The 23,949-nt window shown below is 41.3% G+C and overlaps 1 protein-coding gene across 1 annotated transcript in view; it reads left to right on the top strand.

The window, feature by feature from the left end:
* Positions 1–23,949, top strand: part of pcgf3 (polycomb group ring finger 3) — a 61,549-nt gene that overhangs the window by 6,206 nt on the left and 31,394 nt on the right. The gene's annotated exons all lie outside the window — the stretch shown is intronic.

Consider the following 23,949-nt stretch of genomic DNA (forward strand, 5'->3'; position numbering starts at 1 on the left):
TACTGAGGTCTGCTGATACCAGACATCATCAGCGCTTATCATGTGTGGAATACTAGTTTTCCATCCAGCACCTAAACTATTTAATTACCAAATGTGCTCCCATCTGTGCGCGCATGGACATGACAATCTGAAAATGAGGTGTTGTCAGGCGCACTGTTGGTGTCTTTGCTATTTCAAGATGACAAAAGCCAGATCTGGCCGCTCTTAAAGTGAGCGAAACTAATCTTTATCTGGAGGTGCACAATACACATGCTTGACATTCAGAAACTTGGTTTTACCACAGAAGAGCTGGAGACGCGTCTTCCCTATGAATTTATATCACCTAGAGCACCAGACAATTGCAGGATTTACACAAGTCATCCATATGCATTTTGATAACTCGCAAGAGAAGGGAATAACACTGTTGATGGCTTTAAAGCTGGAGAAACTGGTAATCTTATAGGTTTGACTGAATTTATAACGTCAACTTTTGACAGGTGTTCCCAGTGTGTATTAGTTAGTGTCTATCAAAAGATAAAAGTGGTGAACAGGCTACTGGGTAATGTGCAGCCACAGATTCTGCTTCCATATGGTCCAATCAAACAATCAAGCTACTGGAACCAAATGGAGGTTGTTGTTTCACAGTACATAGATTTAGTTTCTTTACAGGGAACACTCAATATTAGGTGGTCGTAATGTTATGGCTGACTGGTGGAGTTGACGGAATAGAATCAAAAGTTGGCATATTAATTTAAAAATGCCGATTGAAATAATTTTGGGGTGTTTTTGATATTTTCTTCCCATTTTAACAGATGATTTAGTCTATTCGTCTTCTGCATTAGCAGCCTTGTGTCCACTCACTGTTCTTCAAACCTTTTGTACGCCAGTGTGGCAGGGTATCAGTGGCAGCAGTGCTGTGATTGGTTTGTTTGGCATTATAAGCTGCAGATCCATCTCACGCAGGTTTGAGAAGAGCATTTTCAAGTAACTCGTCGGTGAAGATGAATCCATCACACTTTGGGACGCCGTCAACCCAAATTGAAACCTAATGCAAGGGAGCTGATTGAATCACACTTCCAATGTTGTGACTCTCTTTGCGTTTCCCCATTTTACGCTTTTATAAGCCAGTAACTCGATATTAACTTTAGTGCCTGTCTAGAACAGCCTCAGCTTTTCATACTGGGAAGTTTATGATTTAACAGGCAAGTCCGTTCAGCGGGAAATCTCCAAAATAACATTAGATAACAATTAAAGTTATCAGTGTCATTATGTTTGGACCCATTATTGATGCCTTGATGAGCGAGGCACTTAATAAAGTTCATAGCTTTATTCAGTTTATCAACCAGTAAACCATGATTCCAGTTTTATGTCCTCTGGAAGTGACACTCGGGTCGAGCGGCCCAGCCTCCAGATAGGTGAGTTCCAGGAGTGGTTAAAGTTCACCAAGAGACAGGCCAGGTATGAAATTAAACCTAATTTGAGGGATTTGTTTAGCGGGGCCTCCCTCCTCCTCCTCCTCATCACACCTCCTCTGCCCAGTTTTGTTTTCTCCTCTCACGACAAACTGCAAACGGACAATAAAAGGGCTCAGCTTTTATTTAGCGGTCTGTCAGCTGTTTGAGGAAATGCGGTCAAGGGTCAGCGGATCCCTGACTTCTCCGAAAGGCCTCGGACCGCGCCACGCTGAAATGACAGCTCTGGGAAGCTTCAGCAAATGAACAGTGGCGCAAATAAATGAGGAATTAATTATTTGCTTGGCTTCCACTCTGGCTCAACCTGTACGGTGAACGGGTAATGACATGTCATCTCGGGGTCACAGTGTGTCTCCCCCTGTGGTCTGCAGCCTACAGTTTGTGTGTAAAATTGAAAAAGCCAGGATGAGAATCCACTGCTGCGAGCCTGGTAACCGACAAACCCACGTAATGGCTCATTGCATCCTCCGTCTTGCAGCAAGCCTCCTCCCCACCGCAGACCTAAAACTGACTTCAATATTGTACTTTCAGTCGAGGAAATGGAAACTGGATCTTCACTGTTTCTTGAACACTTTTTTCCCGTTAGAAACTCAGTGGCCTGCTGAAGCGTTCTGTGTGACCTCATTGAGGAGATTCAATGTCAAGTCTGATATCTGATGGCTCAAGCATCACAAAAGATTTTGATATTTCATTGAATTTCTTGGTTTTGTTCCTTTTTAAATGGAGTATATTTGTTTGTCTCTGCATTTTGATGGCCTGACCCCTCCATCGTGTTTTTGGCCTGTCCCATTTACGGTGAACGTCCAGTCACCTTTCCATCCCGTCCATCCGCAGTCTCCCATCAGCAGTGTTTCAGAAACTGATTTGTTGTTTGTGTTCATCTCTTCTTGGTTTGTCTGAATCTAACCTTGCCGATGTTAAAGTAATGAAGTGAAATATGGAAAATTTCAACACAAGACGTCTCCTGTTGAAAATGTCTGGTTTAAGTGACTTCTTGTCGATGTTTTCTGCCTAACTTCGTATGATTTCCATGAATAACGGATCCTAGACCTGCTGTTGGGGCTTGTTTCTTTTTCTTTCACCATCATAGTTTTTGCCATTTCTGTGTAAACTGCCATTGTTTTGAAAACCTCGCTGGGCACTTTGTGCAGAATATCTCCATTTGATTGGCCAAATATGTTGACATACAGACCATGAATGCACAATGCTTAGAAACATAATGGATAACGGGTCAGTCAGTCTTTACATTCGCCAACGCCACATTTGATGTGCGGAGCTCCAGTGCGTCCACACTGGAGTCAATATCTTACCTCTCCAGGAGCTGTTCCATTTCAAAATCTAATCTATTGGTCCTTGGATGATGACAAATCATCCCTGTAGATTTCTTGTAATTTGGGTCAGAGGTTTTTGCAAAAAGTTGGTTACATACATACATACATGCATACATACATACAAACCGACAAAAACATAACCTTCACCTCAATGTTTGTTGGCGAAGGTGAAAAGAATTTCACTGCTAGATAATCAAAGCGTGCTATACTAAACAAACAAACAAACACACATCTATATTTACTTCTTGCTGCTGCAATCATTTAAAGTGAAGTGGCTCAGAGTCCCAGTGAAAGTGTCTTTTCTTTAAAGTCTCCTCCTCAGGTCCTTTAGCGTTGCACAGGAGCGACTCCCCTTTGACCTGAGAAACTTTCTCTTGAGCAGTTTGTGGTTTTTAACAAGTGGGACGGAAGCCAGAGTCAGATTGAGGCCTCAGAAATGGGTCCTAAAAGCAATATGGTGTTAGGTCTAGTATTTTACATAGATTTTTTTTTACACAGCCAGCAGTTTTCACGCTGCTATTTTCTACGTATGACCTTCATTTTCATAGTTCATTTGTTTCGGCTGTCAATTAATTATGGAAAGTGATATGGAATATTTCAGACAAAAAAAACCCACCTACATATATTAACTCGTGCCTACTACATACAATCTTTTCACTTGAATTCTAAACACAACATTCACACTTTTTTTCACCTTCAATGTTGCAGTTTCACAACATCAGTGGTTTCCATTGTGTATAATGCTGCCGTGCCGCGAAGAGGAAAATTAAAGGTAGCATCCTCTTTATGACCGGAAGTGAAGGTCTTTGGGGAAATCGTAATTTCAAGCACATAAAAAGCTGCGCGCAGACGAGATGGCTCAGAGCGCTAAAGGTTATCGATTCCGGCTTCGACTATGAGATTTATTTTTAATTCCTGTCGGAGCAATGAAAGCCGAAAACTGAACCCCAGCGGCCTGCTGCAACCCCGCTCCACCCCCTCCTCCACAGTTGCCCCCAGTGAGGCTGTTGTGAGTCACAGGTTGCAGGTAATTGTTGTTGTTGTCAGTGGGCGTAGCTGAGAATATGCCGCTGAATGATGGCAAAAGAATATAAGGGCCGAACACGCCCTCCCTGAGTAAATGGAGGTTTGGAATCTTTCACCGAGGCATTGTCAGGGTAAGTGGCAGGTGGAGGACTTGTGCATGCTGTCAGCGCTCCGTTTGGTGAAGCGCTGACGTTTCTGACAGGCCCGCAGACACACGGCCAAACTTTTGACACTCGAGTCCTTCGGGGAGGGACGAACGACTGGTAATTACAACACTTAACCTCTCAAATTGGAAGCTATTTTAAGGACGGTCTGATGGGGTAGCTAATTGAAGAGAAAATGTCACTCACATGTTCATATCTTTACAGTAAAGTCACAGCCTGGATAATCGGATACCGCATCTCATGAAGATAAACATCTCTGTCGTCCCAGATTTCAAATATGTTTTCAGGATTGCGCTTAAAGTTTTTTAGGAGTCTATTCCTTCTTCCCAGCTAAACTGCTTTAACCATTACAAGTCCTTATTTAAATTTTTTTAAGGTTCCATTAAGAGGATTTTATAGAACTTACACATTGAAAGTTGTAAGCTTTCTGGTGGTTACAGTACAATTATGTTCAGTCATCATTAATGATAAAAGCAGTGCTTTCAAGGCTTTTCTTGTTGCGGAACAAATTCTCTCTGATTATTAAGGCTGCATTACATCATAATTCATTGTGGTTCAGTTAGTCTTAGACAATATCTGGTATGGCATACGATATTTCTCATGTCATAAGAGGTTACAAAAAACACCAGATTACAAAATGGTAATCTTGGCCGCATTGATTAACTCTATCTTTAGTGTTTTGAAACTGAGCGCCCTCCATTTGAGCAGGTTAAATAAAGCTCTTCCACATACCGCATGAATCAAGGCATGTGGAAACGTTACTGAATCATTTTTACATGCTTCAAATACAACTCCCACTCCAGATAAATCACCAAATACCAAAGTACAGGAAGATTTATTTTATAAACCCTCATCACTTTTCTTTCAGTACAAGTCATTGAAATTGATATTGTGATTACAGAGTTGTGTTTTAATTTTGGGAATATAATTTTTGAGCGGAAACCAAAACAATTTTACTGTTTCAAAAGGTTAAAAATTGATTTTCCTAAACTGAAAATCGTAGATGTGTGAACTGTATTCAGTAGGTTTGACCTATTCTGGGTGTATCAACAAGATACTGTCAAAAATTGGTCCCATAGGTCTAAAAGCACATTTAAAATCAATCTTAGAAAAGGTTTGAAGGTCATCTTTGTTGTTGTTTATTAGTCAATAAAAACAGCCAAGTTTCTTCTTCAATGTTTTACACATAATTGTGCAACGTTTGGTAATAGCTTGATATTATAAGTTTTTTTTTTGTTTTTTTTATTTTTAATATTAAATCCACTGTGCTAAGCGTTCAAGAGATGTCAGATATTGAACAACTTGCAATGTTGCTAAAGCGTGTAAAACATAAAAACCTTGGGCTTTGTTGGTTTTCTGGATTTTGCTTTGGTTCACTTCCAAGGTCGTGAGTTTGTGTCCATTACAAACAACTGCTGGGAGACGTGGAGCACAGAATGCTTTCGTTGTCCTTCTGCGAATTAATACAGTTTCACGTTCCCACAGCGCTTTTGAGGATGCAGTTAAAGCTTAAACGTGCAGCAACAGATCAACTCAGCTGCTGCGTAATTACACGTTGAGTTGTGACTGAAAAATAAGTCACACTTGCAGCTTGAGTAATAATCGCAGAACCTGTGATATTTCATCAACGCTCTCAGCATTATGCCGTAAGTATATGGCTTCTGCTCTTTGTTGGAACCATATCTCCACCCTAAATCCTTTGATCTTGTCCAACAGAAAAATGCTTGTCTGAGTCGTAATCGTGCTTTTACACGGATTATTTTGAGCACAGCAGGGGGGGTGAGGAACTCTGAGCCTCAGGACACTGTCACTGGGGGAAGAAAAAAAATAATAAAAATGCAGCCTGGTAAAAATCAAACTGTTATTTTCAGTGAGTGTGTTTGTGAGGCGTCCCACAGTTTACATGCACCTCCTGCTAATACTGTCTGGGTCAGTGCTGCGGCCGCGAACCAACATCGTGATGGATGAAGTTCAACATCGACTTTTCAGGCTGCTGGTCTCATGATTAAAATCCATTTATGATCTCGGTGGTCGACTTTAGCTGCAATATGACTGTAGGAACTTTACCCAAGTCCATGGAACTTTTATTTTATCAATGAATGTAGTTCTTCAGTTATTCTTTACCCCCCCCCCCCCCCCCCCCTCAAGAACTGTTGGCCTTTTCAGAAAGGATGGCTACTCACCCATCATATCTCATTGAAACCGCAGCTGTTTAGCTTCATGCATTTTCATTGTGCTTTAATCAAATAGAAGACTCGAGCATTCCTGGTGTTTTGGACCACTTTGCTACGACGGCCCATCTCCTTTCCAGTATTGTCTCAATAAACCCGTTTACAATGCAGTGGAGCGCGATTAAAAGTTGAACCTCCTCTATGTTTACAGTCCATCAAACAAGGTTACTGGCCTCTCTGCTTTGCTTTTATAGCATCATGGTTGCATGACTTTGGTCTTCTTCCGACTATAATGTTTTGGAAAAGCAGAGTGTCTGCGGGTAAGGACCCAAAGGTAATTTGAGTTGGCTCCAGAGGAAAAAACAAACAAACACTGGGTTGGAAAAAAAATAAAAAAGCTAAATGTATGAATGACTTCTGCTTTGTCAGAATAGGACGTCTATCAAAGCTTTTAGTCTGTCTCTGTGATGGGCTGGCGATCTGTGAGGCGTGTGCTCTAGTGCTTTGTAGGTCTGTATAAACTGTAGATCTGCAGGGCTATGTGGAATAAAGTGGTGGTTCAAAGATACTGAAATGCATTTAAAATACTTTTTTCCCCCAATATTTATATTGGTTTTAAAATTTTAGAATAAAGGTACCTGAGCTATACAATTTACTTAAAGTACCTCAGTTACTAGATAATAAAAATTTGAATAGGTTTGGTCAATTCATTTTGTGTTAGTTCCCCTCAGTTTATGACTTTAAGCCTAATTTACTTGATGTGCAAACGATAAGCAAAGGCTATGCGTTGCCGCGAACAAACCTCCGCACAGCATTCGGAGTCAACGCTCCGCGAACCTTCAACAGCCTCTATTTACGCATTCAGCACCGCAGAAAACACTGGGGGAGGTACGCAGTGTTAGTGTTGCTGTGACACACCAGCTGAGGTGTCAGCACTGTGTCCAGATATCTATAAGTTTAAAAATCCTGAAAATCAGCCAGTAAAATCCATCCATCACTTCTTATAGCCATTTAAAATTAAAATTGTCCTCACTACATACATCCTTTACACCCACTTTGGATTTCCAGCAGCTGGAGTGACCCCCAGTGAGAAGGAGTGAATAGCAGAGCACATTCTGTGTAACCCAGTCTACCACAGGGCCGACACAGACAGATTTAGGATTTCAAAGTCGCCACAAAATAAGTTTATAGACCATGCAAGTATGGAGGAACACTAAGAGAAAGTTCCCCTTAGCTTGGAATCAAACCGGGGTTTGTTTCACTGAAGCAAGAGGGTAAACCACTTTACTATGAATACAATTACACATACATATTCCAGTGCAAAACAATCTTCCCTCTATACTACTGTCAAGGCTGAAAATCTTTACTATTTAAAGCTTCTTTTCATGCTACTCCCGTGTTTTGAGTGCAAAAAAGAGGTCACTGGGTGACCCTGCTGTTTGTCCAGTAATCTACTCTCCCAATCACAGCTAAAATAAATCGCCATTTGGCCAAGTCCTGGTGGTCCCCCGGATGATAATCTGTGATGTAAGAGAGATCTGCTCCTCCGTCTTGACATGTGGCTGCGTGGAGACTGTTGCACCAAAGCCCGGCGTAATGTTTAGACTGGGAAACGTGAGGGAGTGTTTGACATTTCTAAGAGGAAACAGAGACGCGGAGTCTTCTGACAGATTTTTTTTAATTTTAATCTACTCACAAAAGGCTGTCTGAAAGCCGACGCTGCACTCGATTCATGTTCATTTATGTTTCTCGAGCTGCTTTTCAGCTGCTTCTATCTGCCGTCTGCCACACAAAAGATTGTCAGAAGGTTTTTGTGCTGCGTCCTACCTCGATACTGAAAAGTACAACTTAGTCTGACACCTTAGTTCATGAAGTCAGAGATGTTCTTCCATTTTGAGGGAAGATTTAGAGACTGAGCTTCGATTCTGTGAATAATATATATATATATATAATTTTTTTTTTTAGAGCTGCTTTGCTTGTTATCATCTTGTTTTCCTTCTTCTGGGGAGTTGCTGTCAGCAGTGCTCATTACACACATTTAATGACTTAATTAAAGCTGACTCTTCACCGGTATCGGTGTGGTTTATCAGCCACATCGACCACAGACTAATAACAAGTATTGAGGTCTCGCAGGGTTTCACTTCCAGTTAATGATGGGGGCTTTTTCTGACAGACTATATCTACATCTCGACTTTTAAATCAGCTGAGCAAAGGGCAGTTAGGCTTAGCTCAGGGGGGGTTATCGGTTCTCACAGTTTGAAAAGGCTGCAGCTAATGGGTGTGGTTGATCCGAGGCCCTGTTATTATCAAGAGCGCAGCAGAGATCTTAAATCTACTGAACAGCATGTCGACGTTTTGAATTGGGAAGGAACGAGTCATGATAGTCCAACGGGCACATATGATCAGGTATCTTACACAAGAGTGACCAGAACAGTGTAAATATTTAGCACGTGTGTCGGATTAAAAACAAAAGTAGAAATCCTTTTTTGTGATGAATTGGACTTAATGTTCCTTCTTCCTGCCCGTTTGTTTAAATAAATCAGGACGGAAATGGACTCTTTTCAGGCCATGTTTACACAACAATGCTAAACTTTTTTTTTTTTTTTTAAATGGCTCCCAAGGTGGAAGATTTTGGAAAGACTGTCTCTGTATGCATAGCGAAAAGCAACTTTCCGAAAATTCCCGGGCTCCGTCTCCATGACAACAACAATAGTGACCTCCAGAGTCGCATGACTCCCAGTCCATATTCCCCTGGGACTTGGTAGTTTTATAGTTGAGAGTCACCATAATAACAATCCAACTTTGTTGTCTGTAAATGCCGATGTCCATGTGCTAGCCATTGTTAATGTTTATCGAGTATTGTTGTGCGCATGTTTGTGGTTTCATTACAAAAACAAACAACAGCAACCACTAGTGGCCCTACATGAAAACTACATGGTTTTCAGCGTTTCTGCTATTGCCGTGTCAATGGACGTTGTTTTCAAAATGTTTCTGTGTAAACACAAAACTTTTCTGAAATGAAAATGGAAAAACAATGTTTTTTCACTTGAAACGTCGTGTAAATGGGGTCTTAAATCATTAGTCAGCAACTGGAATAGAAAAATCTGATATATGAAATATGTGAACTATGATCAATCACCTCACTGAACTGAAGATAGACAATGTGGGTTTTGGAATAGGAGCAGCATTGACCTGTTATTTTGTTCAACCCATCAGACTATTTAATGAAAATGTTCAGTCTCTTTTTAATATGTCTTCTCCAACTGCTTTTACAGACGAATCCAAATTTTTTTTGTATATTTTTTAGCATCTGTGTCAGGGGTGCAGTTATTATGTTCTTTTGTGATGATCTCTTAATTTTCCTTGATTAAAAGAAAACTGAAAATACTAAGTTGATCCCAAAACCCGAGATGATTTATTTTCAGGTTGCATTAGTACGGGGAATCGCCAGTATTGACCAACTCATCTTTTGACCTAAATTATTGATATTTTGAATAGTGCAGATCATATTATGTAACAGGCAGCATGTATTAATAGCAGCTTTGAGAAGCTATCGGACTATCAAAGCTTCATTCAACCATTAATTCCATTATTAATATATCTTTTAGTTGGCTTGTTTGGTTTTTAAAGTGTTATAAAATAGTAATTTCCATAGACTCAAGTTTGGCTTAAATTTTATTTGATCCTACATTGAAAATATTACGATCACAGTCAATAAAAAGAAACATGTTTTTTAATTTTTTTTTTATTTGTTCAGTCTATGCGGCTATTGATCAGTTCTTTTCTCAATGAGAGGGTTGTAGGTTCAATCACACATCTGTCCACATGTGTAAGTATCCTGGAGCAAGACACTGAACCCAGATCTGCTCACCTTGGATGGGCTGAGCTTTGGGCGGCTTTGAATCAGTTGAATCCATTTACCATTTGAAGTGGCTGATTAATTTTCTTCCCATCAACGAAATTAATTTGAACATTTGGAACCATTGCTCCTTTTGATATTATCAATCAGTGCAGTGCAGCTGATAGAAGACAATTCAGTCATCAGGGCTTAAGATGTTTTTCTTAACCAGATATGTACAGAAAGTGTTTCATCAGATTTCCAAAGAGCCGCTCTTGAAGCTCATCTTTTTTGTCTTTGTGTGTCGTCTGGGTGGGCTGCATGCCCCGAGTCTGGATATCGTGACGGTTTGATCTTCATATCATCTCCTGGTTTAAAGCTTGTGTGGCTGTCTGTCATCACAGTGGGACCTCCCTGTGCTCCACTGTAGAGCCTGTGTTGATAACTCAGAGGAGCTGGATAACAAGCCCATTTGGCGATGCTCACAGCACACGCCGCTTCGCGGAAACATTTATCCAAAGCTTCTTAGCGTGACACGATTGTGCTTTGTCTTTGTTCTAGTGGCTCCCGAGGGAATCCCCTACCCTTTTCTGTGGGTACTGCTGTCGTTTCCTCTTGGAGCTGCTAACACAGAGAAACCAGTAACCCAGTTAGTGTTGCTGTTGTGATGTACCCACTGTAACCCTCCAGGATCAGTTTAGCTCATCTCAGCTCATGCCACACATGACCAGCAGTCCACACAGTTAGCTGTTTTGTTTTAAGGATGGGCACATTGGAGTTTGTAGTTCCCAGTGTCCTCTGACACAGAGATAAGTGCGTAGAAAATGAATCAGTTGAACTAAGTAAACAGCAGCCCCTCATCCAGTGCAGTGATTGATTTAATCCCTCCCTCATCAGAGGGTATCGACTTCAGTGATCGATCGCCGGGCCCGTCTGACCTTTCCAAACAGTTACTCCGAAAAAGAAGACTTCAAAAACTAAGTTTGGTATCTCTGTTGCGACCTATGAGGACTATGTAGATTATGCTAATGTTAAATGTGATACGGGAAATAAGAAGCAGTAGTTTGTTTTGTTGCTTCTAAGCAACAAGAACAGGGTAATATTACACACCAGGCACTTTTCTGAATGGAATCTGCATGTTCTTTCTTTGCGTTCTTCAGTTTAGTCTAGCTGTTTGCTTCTGCCATCCAAATATGTGCCTATCAGGGTTGGTTGGTCACATTTGTGTGTGTGCATGATTATGTGAGTCCTGTGGTGGCTTCGCAGTTAGAGAAGAAAGCTTGTGTTTGCAGGTTCGAATCCCACTGCTGATTGGCTGCTTACCATTGTTACTACCTGAGCAAGAGCCTTGACCCTTGAGCTCCTAGTATATGAAATTGACCGTGAGACTGAAAGGGTCTACACAGGTTTTCTCACTGCTTTCTTGAATGAAAATCCCTCATTGCATACTCACCCTTCAGATATAGATTTACGTAAGTGAATATCTACTTTACAATTAAATGAGCACAGAGTAGATCCAGATGCCCAACTGTTGACTAAAATTGCTCTCCACCAAAGTATTCAGAAGAAGGTCCTTTGTTTGCGAAGAATCAAACAGAAGCACTTGGTTGTGTACGCTGGTCCGACCACTAACTGTTTCCCCCATGCACACAGACTGAGCCACAGTCTTGCCGTGGTGACTTAAATTGCCCATTTTTTGAATAAAAAGTATATTGCAAGGCTGCCCCCTCTAACATTGCAAATAACTTTTCTCCTTTAAGTTCTGCTCAGAAAACACTGCACTTCTATTGTAGTGTCCAAACAAGTTTCATGCCCATCCATCATTTGTACACGCCTGCTTTATTCAGTTTTTGGGTTGCAGTGGGGCTTGAGCCTATCAGAGCTATTACTTACTAACACTGCCTAACTTCTATGATTTTGGGTTGTGGGAGTAAGCTGACATAGCCATAAAAACCCCCAAACACGCACAGGGAAAACATGCATACTTTAGTCAAGAAAGCTGTAACCAGGTATCAAACCTGGGTCCATGAGGAGAGCGCTGACCTGTACACCAATGTGCCATCAAGGATTCATATGATAATGGAAATATTGAATGCGTATTTCACAAAGTATTTGAGTATGGAAGAACAATGTTGATAGATCAAGGCCGTCAAGTTTAAGAAGGAACTGGGAAATAGACTGGTTCGATAATAAAAAACCATTTAGAATTCAGTGTGAGCCAAGGGAGTGAAATACATCATTAAAGTAGACTAGAAGCCCTGATTTATTTCCTCTTCTTCTTCTTCTTCTTCTTCTTCTTTGGCAATTTGCATCCATAAAGTTGCATTACCGCCATCTGCTGGTTCTATCTATCTACATTGTTTCCCACTGGTCTCTTTGTCCCTGATGACTGCCCCTCCCCATCAGAAGCTTCTTCATCCCAGATGACTGTTTCCCTTCTTCATTTCTTCTTCTTCTTCTTTTTCTTTTTCTTCTCCTTCTTCGCGTTCAATGGCAGTTGGCATCCATAAAGTTGCACCACCGCCATCTGCTGGTTCCAGTCAGTCCATACCATTCCCGCCGCTCAATTTAAATTACCTGTCAAGTAGATATTGGAGATGATCAAAACCTTGATCAGCATTTGGCAGCGGGAAGCAGCTCCTCTTGAATCCACATTTCATCTTGAATTAAGTGTAATATCTTAAAGGGTTAAAGAAAGCGAGTAGACTAAACTTTGATTAGTGGTGAAGTGAGTGAGTGTCCCGGCCAGACCTCTTAAGAACACGGATGGTTATCAGGAGGTTTAACTGTCTGACCTGTCAGTGTGATCAGACTTGTGAATATCAGCTTCTCTCGCACAGCGCCTCTGGGAAGGACTTGCTGACACAAAAAGTACTCAGTGTACTCGTATCCCTCGTGTCTCGCTGCACACTCTGATGCTGAAAAGGGAAAAGAAAAAGATCTTCTCCTTGCTTCTAACATTTATTTATATCTTATGGCATTTTTTAACACTAAGCATGATTGAGATAGTGGTGTTTTCTTTGACTGAAGTCACTTTAAGGCTAAAAATCTGCCTTTCAGTAGCTGTTCTGGGACATCCAAGCACCAGTGGTTTCTGTTTTAGGGCCTGTTCCTCCTGTGTTTGTCTGACCTGTGAGGTGAATTACACATTAGCTTCACTAACTCCACTGCTGGCCTTCACAACCCGGGACTCAAAGCTCAATTATTCAAGTGTTGCTGCTTCTTGGCAGCGTGAACGGCCTCCTGGCCTGCCGCGGTCTGCTTTTCTTTGGATTGCGTCTATTGTCTGACTGATTTCCCCAGGCACCGAATCCTGGCTGGAGGATTGAGGGCCATCAAACAGAATTAAGAGCAGACAATAACTGTGTGTGTGACGGTGAATGCGTGTGTGAATACCCAGGCGAGAGTGCATTTCCATTTCTGTGTACTTCGTGTGGATTTTAGAATGTGTGTAACTCCTGTGTGTGGGTTTGTGTGTGTGTGTGTGTGTGTGTTTTGAAGGGAAGCCAAAGCTTCCACAACAAGCAGTGGCCTCTCCTCCTGGCTCCGTCCACCGATGCAGGCCTTCAGTGTCCGACGCTCCAGCTGGCAGCCAATTCATACCCAAGCCAAACACTCCAATACCCACAGGCAGGCCAACAGGGGCTCTTTGTGATGCCAGAGTGTGTGTCTGTCTCGGTGTGTACTTATCAGCCGCCAAGACAGTTGTTCAGCCCTTGATTGACTGCGAATGTTGTCAATCTTAAGACGTAGCTGTGTCGCCGTAGACGTGAATTACATTACATTAGTGGCTCAAAGTCAAAGGATGCTGCGAAGCTGCTGTGAGAAAGAAGAAGCAGCAGCAGCAACAACAAAGCGGACACAGTTCTGAACACAGTCGACCAACATGATGTGGCTCTTCCTTGATAAGATCAGAGCAGTTTTCATCATGAGAATGAACGCAAGCTTTAAGGACGGTAATGTTACTTTTCCATATTATGGTCATTTCTCAAATATTTGCACCTTTGGTGATATTTGTTTTTTTTGTGTGTTCAGTTTTTGTTAAAATCTTTCATTTAATTTAAAGTGGAAACATGGTGACTGGTGTACCCTGCTTTCACTCACTGTAAGCTGGGATTGGCTCCAGCGCCCTGCAACTCTGCACAGGATCAAATGGTATAGAAGATGGATTGATGGATGGATGGAAACGTACTCTAATGCTTGGCGCGTTTACCTAACAGCTCAGCTTTGGGTTGAATCCTTGAACTGTCTGCACAGTTTTACTGTGCTGGCACAGATTTTCTCCAAACACATACTTTTCAGAATAATTGATGACTATAAATAGGCCATGATTCATTGTAGTTGAGCCATCCATCCATATAGACATCCATCCATCCGTCCATCCATCCAGGTGCACAATTTTCCCACTCAGTCAATTTGTCAAAGGAAGAAAATATGTCACAGAATATATAACAGTCTTGATAATTTGTGTTTAGATTTCAATACTCCTGATCTGAATGAGCTGAATTTATCTATAGAGTCGAAGAAACACTCTGGACATCCCCCACAAAGCTCCAGGAGACATACGACCAAGAGCCTTCTCGCAGTGTATTTAACCGACAGTACTGCCCACACACTACGTTTCTCCGGTCCGCTACGCATTGTACACTGGATAGTACAGCTCGGTTTTTATCTGTGGATCAGAGGGAATTCAGAAGTAGTATAGGAATATATTTAACCTAAGGGGCATCACGCACTCCGAGGGTTTTACGGCTACTCGTTTCTGAAACAATGTCAGTTTGTATCTTCTCTGATTTGTTAGTTCTATTTGTAAGAATGAAACAGTTATTGAGCGTAACTTAGCCCCTGTGTTCCTGCAAGCTAGATAATCTACTGATTGTCGATATTTTCCCATAAATAATATATAAATGACTGAATGAATGAATGAATGAATAGCAGCAGACACGGTCAGTCATGGTAACCGAGTGTACCAATAACGTCTGTGGTTAAAATGACCTAACAAATAACATCAAATAACGCAGCCTCATGGTTTTACAAATACATGAAAATTGGAGGTATTTCGTGCAGTTTTGACGACACTTCAAACATAGAGTTTTGTTGTATTGCGTAGGGGTGTGAAATAAAATCTTACACTGAAGCGTAGCAGTATTGCCTTTTCGCGAATGTTTCTTCATTGTTGAATGTTTAACGATTCAGCTAGCAATTATTTGTTAGATCGATGTGTGAAAGCTAGATGCATGCCTCAGATTAACTTCCTGCTTTATTGACGTTTTCTCCAGAAGAAATGAGAATAGGTCACAGCTCGCAGACAGCTTGGTTTTCTATGAGTTCTAAGAATATGGTGCTGTTGGACGTTTGTGTTGATGAATGGTATTTAAAATGAGCCTGAAATGAAAAAGGAAAAGGGACAATATCATTTGTTGGGATCACACAGAAACGCACCCTTTTCAGCAATCTAGGTTTTGTAGTCCTCTTGATCTTTATTAGGAACATCAAATGTCTGCAGGCATGACCAGCAATCACAAATTCTTTTGACTCTTTGTTCTCGTCTTCATTTTAAAGACTGACCAGTGTTTACAACCAGTGACGGTTTGAGGCTCCTCCTCCTTCTCTACCACTTCCTGTTTGTAGTCACAACAATCAAAGCATTGGAGTCGCTCTGTCCAGAGAACCACACATTGTGTACTGAGACTGAAACTGCCAAAAAAAGGGAACTCTTTTGCATTACATAGCTATTAATGTAAAATTGGGGGCTTAGTTTTGCTTCAATGGCCTCACATGTATCTCTGCACAAAAAATTTGTAACTTGTCCCTCAGTACCTAAATACTGGCGTCAAGTGATTAAATAAAAACTAAACTGTGCTTAGTGTGTGTCTGTGACGAGGGACTCGCCGCTGTGAAACATCATTTGATATGTTCAGTTGGTAACAGTACCTCAAACCTTGTAAAACCATTAAGTTTTACCTGATCTGCTGCTGCTGCTGCTGTTTCCTCCCTGAGCGACAGCTTTACTCTCAAACAGAATCAAACATTAACTAAGTCCACAGAAAACGTTTGCATTTTCTACATTAACCAATTTATTTTTATCCAGAGTGACTTCGAATAACAGTAGTCACATTTTGCTCATTGCTCAGATGTATACAAAGTGCCTTAAACAGCAATAATTAGATGTTAATTAATCCGGTTTAAACTCAATATTGTGACTTATTCAGTGTTTTACAGCCACGTCTCAGTTATAATTTGATATAATTGGTTTTCATTTCCACAACTGTTAGTAGTGTTTCTGACGGTTTTTTCTGCAAGAGTAAAATCTGATTAATCTTTCACCTGTCTTTGCAATAATTTGAATGTATTGGAGGAGTAAAACAGGAAAGGACATGTGATGGAGTCAATTTTATACCAGCAACTACAAACTCGGTACTTAACAGTTTTTTTTTTTCTTACATGTAGTTGCGTACAAATAACAAAAGGTTTCTAGTATGTGTGATTCAAATGAGGATCTGTTTCTACTAGAATGACTCAGTAAAGTACTGTTTTCCATTTCGGTTTGACAGAAGTGCTGCGTGTGGATGGCAACATTTCGTTAATGATGGTTGTGAAACTACAAGAAACATGCCAGACTCGCAGTTGGCAGTGTGTTTTTTATTACGCCACTATAAGCATCCAGACACTGAGGTAAATGTGCATTTTGTTAAAGAAAACACGGTTAAATTCGAGATTAAGCGGCACAACCAGCACTCTGACGTGTGATTTTTGTCTATGTCCTCAGACTTTTGCAGAAAAACGTTTTGCTGCAGCTGCAGCGCACATGTTTGAGAAAGTGTGTGTTTTCCCTGTGCAGATGGAAAATGGAGACTGTTTCCAGGCTCAAAATGAAGCGTTTGTGTGAACGATTAGGCAAAACAAAGCAGCTGTGCATCTTTTATACTTGAAAATCTCGTGTTAATTGGAACTGAGATAAACTTAAAAACCCAGTGATGTTTTGAGCGCATTGGTAATTTTGTGAAAAGTTGGAACAATTTCTTCCTTAAAAAAAAAAAACCAAGACATCTTCCTTAGAGCTGCAGCCTATAATGGTTTTGGTGTTGACACATTCTACAGCCGAGCAAATGACGATGAAAAGGCGACCAAGGTGGCGTCTGTTTTGGTTTGTGTGCTGGTGGAATGCGGAAGTAAACAAGAAGAATCTGACCAATCACACAAGAGTTCGTGAACCACACAGCAGAGCGCGTAAAATACAGTGAAATGACCAGACTGGGATCGTGATTGGACGACAGATTTCGCTCAGACACCGGAAAACCCCCTGCTGGACTGGCAAAGGTCACTGCATATGAAAATATGTCTTACAGGATCACGAATAAGGCACATAAATATAAACAGAAATTGGTTTTAATGATCTTTTTTTATTGTTTTCAACTAGCAAAGCCATACAGAATGAATCACTGGTCTCCCTCTGTTTGTTCTGTTGGGTGGGGGTGAGTAGGAGTTGGTAAATCCTATTTTTCTAAGGTTTCATACATTCAGTGGATATTTATAAATAATTGTCTCAGCCTCTTGTGGTCCAGTTTTGGCCCACGGGCCTTATGTTTGACAACCCTTCTCCAAATCAGCAGAAAATGAATCAAAACATTGACCAGTGTTGCATAAAGCAAATCATATTTAATTTACCAGCTTGAAAAAGTAATGGAATGAGAAAATATTCACATGAAGGTGCTGAAAACAGTGAATTAGCCTTTAACCCTACAAAGAATTATCGATTAAAATGCTGAGTTTACTCTTTTGATTGACTCCTCGAGCAACCTTATTGTTGCAGCTCAGCTTTTTCTGAGTTATCGTTCTTAGAAAGAGAGAAATTGTTGATCTTTACAGCAGCCACATGTTTCTTTTATTTATTTTTTTAAATCCTCTTTTATTTGAGCTGTTTGCCTCCTGTTGCTGAATCCTTGTCAACACCAGCTGGCGTAAACCTGCCGTGTCTGTAAACTTTGATTTCATTCACGAGCTGCACGTTACCGCCACAGCTGGCGACGGCCTTGATGGGCGCATCAAATCAAACTGCTGCAGTCAAGGAGCTGCGCTATCATCCCTCAGAAGTAGTTTTTTTTTGTTTTTTTTTCACAAAGTCCTTTCCCGTCGTGTTGAAGATCAGACTTGTTTATAACCGACTGCCACCGGGAAGGAGGGAAAAGAGATGGAATAAACCTAACGACGGTGTCTTTTTACAGATGGGCGACAGATGTCCTCTGTCTGACACCAGAAAGTAATCTCTCCGTTCGACTTTCCAATCAGATGGACCATAAATCACATTTAACCTCACCCCCACCACCTCATCCTTTACCTGACGTCTTCACTTTTCTGCTTCTTCTTTTTCTCCCTGGTGTCCCGAAAGCCTGCTGGTATTTTGGGGTTATGACCTGTAAAGGTTCTGTAAAGGCACTTCCCCTGGTGGTTAAAACATTGGAAACATTCTGTGTTTCACAAGTTTAAGGCTGCGAGCTTGAACTTGATGACACATCGATCATATAAATGCAGCTTCCGTGATTGCCTCTCATGGTTTGGTGTGGATTGATATCGGCTACTTTTCATGCAAAAGTTTTGGTTTTCCGAAGCTATCGGAGAGTGGAAACATGACAGAACAATCAGCTCGTATCTCAGGGTTTCTGTGCAAACGTATCTCCACTGAACTGACGTGTCAGTTATTTAATTACACACAAACAACATGAAACCATCACTTATGGCAGCTGTGATGAGCCTGTTGTGGAGGTTTGTGTGGTTGATGAAACCTGAGCGGCTGGTTTCAGAAGCTGTCGTAGAGTTTAAATGTCAGTATGTTGCTGCTGGACATGTTTCAGTGGGAAGATGTGTGGTGGTGGTTGACATGATGATGATTAACCCATAAGTCATGCTGTGAATCACTGTAATGTGACTGAAGAGTGTCTGGCAGTTGGACTTGATCTGTTACTGGTTTTATTTTGGACTTGACTGTTGATCATACAGCTGTAGCAACAGCTCAGTTCACAAGTTGGATCAATATTAGTTTATTTGCAAGTAGCTATTGAAATTAAATCGATAGTTTCTTGTATTTAAAGTGAATTAAAAAGGAGTTTGATTTTCCTAATCAGACAAATGAAATTCTGAAATTCAATCAAGACATTGCAGAAGTAAATTAAGTTCACATAATTTCATATAAGCACTTTAAGACCCCATTAACATTACGTTTCAAGTGCCCCCCCCGGAAGCTCTGAGGTTTTAGGCTATTAAGAAGGATTATGTGGCAACCTGGACGACCATAATCAGCGGCGGATATTTAACCTACTGAGTTGATGTCAATTAGCAGGACCTTGACATAATTATATAACACACAATTATAGATCACATTTTATTCAGAATTAAGAAAGGAAAACTTGTCTAAAATCCATTAACGAGGGAGCCAGATGGTTGTGACGTCAATGCGCCTATTGTTCATGGCAGCTCAGCTGTCTCAGGCTGCATCAAAGTGACACTGTTTGGAATCTATAGCTTCTATAGTTCACAGCTTATTTCTCGTTTCCAATGTTTTCAGTAATAAATTTCACTGATCCGTTTCAGTAATAAAAGCGAATGTTTGTGTCCGAGCCGCGGGGTTGGTCCGGTTTTAACGGCAGGAGACGACAGTCCTGAGTGATGCGTTCAGGTGCATCACGTAACTCCGAACCGTCCGAGATGCTGCGTACTAAGGCGCTTCAGGGCTCACACAGTAGTGAGGCTACATGCGGAACATGATTTAATATAACGCTCGCTATCGAGCCGGAACGTGTAGACACGGCGGACGGCACACGGCTCATCCCTGTGGCGGAATGCGGAATCAAACAAGAAAAATCTGACCGTTCACACGCCTGAAAATACACTGATGCCGCGAGTGCGTTTCTTGTTATTGACACGCTTTGAAACCGACATAGTGAGGATCATATTTACCTTTGAGGTCGTGTGCGAGCAATGGGCTCCATTAGAACTGCACCGTTACGCTGAAAGACATCATAACGGCCCCAATGTCAACGTCACAGGTTGCAGCGTAGCGACCCGTTAAGATCAATTTCGCTCTTGAGAACTCTGAATATCGACTGGTAGTCATGCCAGTCTGGCGGCCGCCATTGTTGTTATTGTCCATCTACTCGCACGTGTGCAGAAGAACCATTGTCGTGTAAACGGACACGGAAAACACAACTAAAGACTTGATCTATTGTATGATGTACTAGTGGAGTGGGTTTCATCACTATAGGAGTGAGATATGTTTTCCCCCACTAGTAAAATAATTCAGCCAAGGAATTAGATGCTTTATTTCCTCTGATGACACGCACTGTTACCCGCCTGGCCTCCACGACGCCACCACCCAGTAAGCACTGTTTTCAGTGTGAGGGTAGAAGTAGGACGTCACGCTCTCGCTCTCTCGCGGCCGTAGCAGGCTGCCATTCAGACAGCTGCTGTCCTTAAATGACCCCGAATGCAGCAGCACAGTGCTGGGTGGCGCCGAACTCACCGTGGCTGGTTATATATCAGTTCAATACCGTGAGCCGAGGCTGCTGCATGCAGGGTCATCTGAGGATAACGTACCACCCGTGGCTGTATCCTCTCAGTCAACCAGCGCCGGTTCAGGAGCGTTGCCATTCGCTGCTGCTGCTGCTGCTGCTGCTGCTGCTGCTGCTGCTGCTGCTGCTCCTGCTCCTGCTCCTGCTGCTGCTGCTGCTGCTGCTGCTGCTGCTGCTGCTGCTGCTGCTGCTCCTGCTCCTGCTCCTGCTGCTGCTGCTGCTGCTGCTGCTGCTGCTGCTGGGGACACAGGCTGAATCAAATCTCTTTAGAAAAACAAAGAAATGAGCTCAGAATGTTATTGTATTCTGATTTTAAAAACAATTAAAGATCCTTTTCCGTTTCTACCAGTGAAGCATGATTCTCTTTGCCCAGAGTTATCATATCGGCTTTTGACTGTGCAGTTTAGACCAAACTTTGATTACACTTGAATACTTGATGCTTAACTGAGACGTGTTCGAATTGTTCCCTGTTTAATAAAAAGAAGCATTGTTAAAGCCATTGGGATGATAATAACCATAAAACATGTTAAAATTACCACAGGTGAGACTCTGCTTTTTCTGCAATTAAGTTTGAACATCGTGTAGATAATATGTGATATGAGCATTTAGGAATTAAATATTAAATATAGTTGAAACGACTGGTGGACAATCTAAAAAGTTTTGCAATTATGTTTGTGTCTTGTTTGGGCTTTAAATAATTTTTTAACATTTTCTTTTTTAATCTTTTTGATTAATTTGACTTTTTTAGCTTTTCACGGGTGAAAATGACTCGAAGCAGCAGATTAAGGTCCCGTTTACACAACAATGTTTTCACGTGAAAGTGAAAAACTTCCGTTGTGTTTTGGATGTCAGTTTACACGACAACGGTGCTCAGAACCACTGAAAATGCAGCTTTTCTGAGGTGGTACTTTTCGAAAATGCTCCGTCTGCATGGTAACGGGGGGAAAACGCAACTTTCCGAAAATGCTGTCTCTGTCTCCGTGGAAACGTGGGGGAAAATGTAACTCAAAATTGCTGCTACCGTGCATGTACACAACAGCCGTCACATTACGAAGGTTACCAATGTGACACAACTGATGGGAAAAGGATATTTGCAAGGCGTCGTCCCTTCGTGTAAACCTTGCGTTATTGTTTAGAGCGTATTGTTCTACGGGGCGACGCGTGCCTGTGGTTTCATCACAGAAAACAACCAGCAGTGCCAACTTAGCTCTACATGCTATCTACAGAATTATCTGCTGTTTCCATGTCAACACGTTGTTTTTCAAAACGTTGCTGTGTAAACGCAAAACTTTTCTAAAACAAAAACGCAAAAAGGATGCTTTTTCACTTGAGACTTTTCTCTCGTTTCTCTTCTGACATCAGCAGCCATCCACACGTTGTGATTTATTCACACGGATCATAAAAAGAACAAATAAAAAAAAGAAAGAAAAGGTTTCAGAGTCGGAAAGGATTATCAGAGGTCATTGGGAGCAGCATTACGGCATCACAATCCCACACCAGAACAAGGCAGTATGTCAGAGAGGAGTCACTTGGCATCTTGTGACGTCAGCGTGTGTGTGTGTGTGTGTGTGTGTGTGTGTGTGTGTGTGTGTGTGTGTGTGTGTGTGTTTGTGTGTGTGTAAGCGCGGCTCTTTAACAGCGTGTCCTCAGGAGCCCTCGTCACATTTTTTTTCTGCCGACAAGCCGATTTCAGGGTCTGATGAGCAGACAGAGCCAGGCTGGTGCGCGCCGCCGTCACCGCAGGTTTTGTTTTAAAAAGCACGAGTGTGTGGAGGACGATGAAGGAGCGCCGGGCCTCGCTCTTCTGTCGTGACTCCTGCAATTTTAGGATGAATCACACAACATCCGCGTATTAGCTGCTGTGGTTTTTCAGCTGTCAATCAAAACAGTGTGTGTGGTGCTTATACTCCCCCCTCCCTGACTATTCAACTCTGTGGGTGGATTCAGTCAAACTTTATGAGGTTACTTTTTACTTATGAAAGACACTCAAGGGGTGTGATTTCCCACATCATTCATGACTCATGACGCCAGTTTATTCTCGATTCTTGTTTAAAAAAAAAAAAAAAGAAAGAAATGTTGAGATTACAGCTTTACTCTGGATTTATTCATGTTCCCCCATAACGTTGAAGTGGTTTACCTCTTCAAGCATACAGTGGTTTGAAACATAGAGAAGTGTTTCGCCGACATCAATCTCATTGACATTTAGGAGTTGATCACAACTAATCACACTGTCATTTTACCTTTCACTTTCATTATTCTTAGCCTATTTTGCCAATATAAATCAATTATCCCCACTGTATGTTTAAGTGGAGTCCAATGTAATTATGACATCTGCAGCTCATGCTGCCGTTGGAGAGGTTTTCTCCACTGTTATGTGTTTTATTCTGTCCTGGTCCACAGGCCTCATGTTTGACACCCCCTGCTTTAAGTGGTATTTTGCTGAAGATGTTTTGTTAGCCTGGAGTGTGAAATTATACTCAACTTAACCCATCTTTATTTCTGGGGCACTTTAACAGCAACGGGTTGTATATAAATAGACATTAAAAATCAGTAAATCGATCAGTACAAAACAATAAAATGGGTCTCAAGCTGGGTTTGAAGAAAATTATAATATTATTTTGTGACCATAGTACCTTATTGACCTTGCAAATGTACTTTGGGGTCTAAATGATGGTCATGACACATTATCTGTATTGGACCTCATTGACTTTCGATTAAAAATAAAAATAAAATCCTGCAGATTAGATTAGACCATAAAATTACATTTTCTAATTCATCAGAAATATTTGATTACTTTTTTAAATGCTTGCTATCTGCCAGAAACGTTCTTTTTATAGTACCTCAATTGTCAATAAAATAAATTTTGGTGGCTAAATCAACACAAACACATTAATCAGCCATAACATTAAGACTACCATCATGTGAAGGTTATCTACGGACTATCCTTCCATCATGAAACAGAACTTTAATAGTTTCTCTTCAAAGCTGAAAGAAGAATAATTGGAAAACAAGGGTCAGAATGTGATGGCCAGACCACTTCAGCTCTTGTGGGGTTTTCCTGGTTCTGCAGGGGTCAGGAGCTGTTAAAAGTCACCCAAGGAAGGAAAAGAGCCTCACGGTGAGGAGCCAGTCTTATAAAGGCAGTTATTATATATATTTTTTTTTAGGAAGCAATAAGACTCCAGTATGGACCTCATTTTTCAGTTTGACAATATTTTTGTTCGGCTCTTTGAAATTCATCAAACGGATGGTTGTGGTGTTTTTGTTCTCCTGTGGTCAGAAGCAGCTCCTCCTTTTGTTTGCCTGCTCTGAGCCGCCATATATAATCTGCCGTTTTACACTTTTGTACGACTTATTGTTTTCCCCACAAGTAGGTTAGTTTGTGTTTTACATCCAAAACTGT

This window comes from Lipophrys pholis (genome assembly GCF_963383615.2).
Source record: "Lipophrys pholis genome assembly, chromosome: 6".
In the NCBI taxonomy this organism is placed as follows: domain Eukaryota; kingdom Metazoa; phylum Chordata; class Actinopteri; order Blenniiformes; family Blenniidae; genus Lipophrys; species Lipophrys pholis.